The sequence below is a fragment of the Raphanus sativus genome, chromosome 9 (assembly GCF_000801105.2).
Source record: "Raphanus sativus cultivar WK10039 chromosome 9, ASM80110v3, whole genome shotgun sequence".
Classification (NCBI taxonomy): domain Eukaryota; kingdom Viridiplantae; phylum Streptophyta; class Magnoliopsida; order Brassicales; family Brassicaceae; genus Raphanus; species Raphanus sativus.
This window is the reverse complement of record NC_079519.1, coordinates 9,824,015-9,826,030: the sequence shown is the minus strand read 5'-3', so window position 1 is coordinate 9,826,030 and position 2,016 is coordinate 9,824,015. Positions and strand designations below refer to the sequence as shown.

General features: G+C 33.6%; 1 long non-coding RNA gene across 1 annotated transcript; it reads right to left on the bottom strand.

Annotated features, from left to right (window-relative positions):
- LOC130499901 (uncharacterized) lies at positions 1-1,551 on the bottom strand. Its single transcript, XR_008938754.1, has 3 exons — positions 869-1,551; positions 334-649; positions 1-250 (listed from the first exon to the last, which is right to left on the bottom strand). It is a non-coding gene; the product is annotated as an uncharacterized LOC130499901 (long non-coding RNA).
- Positions 1,552-2,016: the final 465 nt, after the last annotated feature.

Sequence of the window (2,016 nt, the reverse complement as noted above, 5' to 3'; positions counted from 1 at the left end):
TTTATAACTAAACTGGTTTACAAAAAAAATGATTTACAAATTAAATGATTAAACCAAATAAACCAAAAACCTAAACAAAGATTAAACCTAATTACTATCTAAACCTATTCCCAGCCGCCGTCTTCTTGTCTTCTTCATCTTCTGACCATCCAGCCATGGTTCTTCTTCTCCTTCGTCCCTGGGATCAGGCATCGGTGAAGAGAAGACATGCTCCCTCCCAAGACTTCCATGGCGTGTTGGATTCCTTTCTCTAGAGAATAATCAAAACACAGAAACAATTGAAGTCTATGCTCTCAGATCTGGAGTTTAATATTCACGAAGAACAAAGGTTACCGCAAGAGAGGAGTGGTGACTGAGAGACATGAAGAAGGGATTGCGGTGGGAGGAGGTGTGATTGCCGGATCTGGGATATGCTCTGCGCGAGGAGCCTTGTTACAGTGAGAGGAGTCCCATGATGCAGGTCGCCGTGAACAGAGCCCAGATTCTTCGATGGTGGTCAACAATAGAGCTGGGTTCGCGGGGCAACCCGCTCCGCGACCCGCGGATCAAGTCATTTTTTCGACTAAAAAATTCCAACCCGCATAACCGGCAAACCAATAATCTCACACCCGCGCCCGCCCCGCTAAAACCCGCGGGTAAACCACCCGACCTGCAGGTAATAATAATTATATTAAAAATAATTATTTTAATTATATATTATTTATTTTTAAAAAATAATATTAAAATAAGGTGCTTGTAATTAAAATTATATAAATATTTTATATATTTTACGAGAATGGGTATTTTTTTAAAGAAAATATTTTTTCTGAAAAAAATAATTTTTTTAATAAAAGTTCATTTTTTAAAAAATTTGCGGGTTGGCGGGTACCCGCGACTCATATTCGGCTGACCCGCACCCGCCCCGCTTAAATTAATCACGACCTGCACCCGCACCCGTATATCAAAATTTTGAAATCGCTCGACCCGCACCCTCCCCGCAGCGGATCAAACGGGGCGGGACTCGCGGGTTATGATTAAAATTCCCACCCCTAGTCGACAACCAGCTGCTTCTCTTTCATGGATTCATGTTCACGCTTTAGTTGCAGGAGAAGAAGAAAGAAAGAGATGAAGAGAGACTGAAAAAAAAATAGAAAGAGAAGAAGACGTTAAATGAAAATATTAATGAGAAAGAGAGAGATTTATTTGTGGCCTTTAGATTATATTTCATTAATGGTTACAAATTGTGATCTTTGAGAAAGCAAAATCAACCAATGAAAATAAAATTGAAGATAGATAAAAGAATAGTTTTGACCTTTGGAATAAAATAGATCAATGGCCATGAGAAAAAACATGATATAATTGTTTTTACGTTACTTTAAAATTGTTTTATAAATTGTCTTAATTCAAAAATTAGATATTATAATTTAACATTTGAAATATAAATTTCGATTAGAATTTTGTGGTTATGTGATTTTAAATAACTCCATCATAAGACTTATATAATTAGTTTGTGTAAAGGGTTATGTTTATGATTTGAGAGATTAATAGTTTGAGTTTTTAGTTAAAGATTTGTGAAAGATGTAGATTTGAAATTTGTTATATTGTTAAAACTTAGATTTAAAGTTTATATTTAGTGGATGTATGTATGGTTTATATATGTTTGATATATATATTAGAGGTTAAGGTATAGAGTTTGATCTAGGAATTAAGGTTTGTGGGGTTTGGAAGTTATATATACTAAGATTAAAAAGGATAAATTTGAAATTTAAATTTAAGATTTGAACTTAGAGTAAGATAATACTAGAGTTTTATAGTTTATTTTAGAGTTTAGGGTATAGAAGTTTATTTAGGGTTTAGAGATTTAGAAATCCAAACATAGCGTTTTAATTAGTTTTGCTATTAAATCCTAGGTTTTCATAGCGTTTTTAAATATATGTTATTAAATCCTAAGTTTTCGTAGCGTTTCTAAATATATTACTCTATCATAGCGTTTTTGAAAATACAAACGCTATCTTAAAAATATGGGTATATCAATCA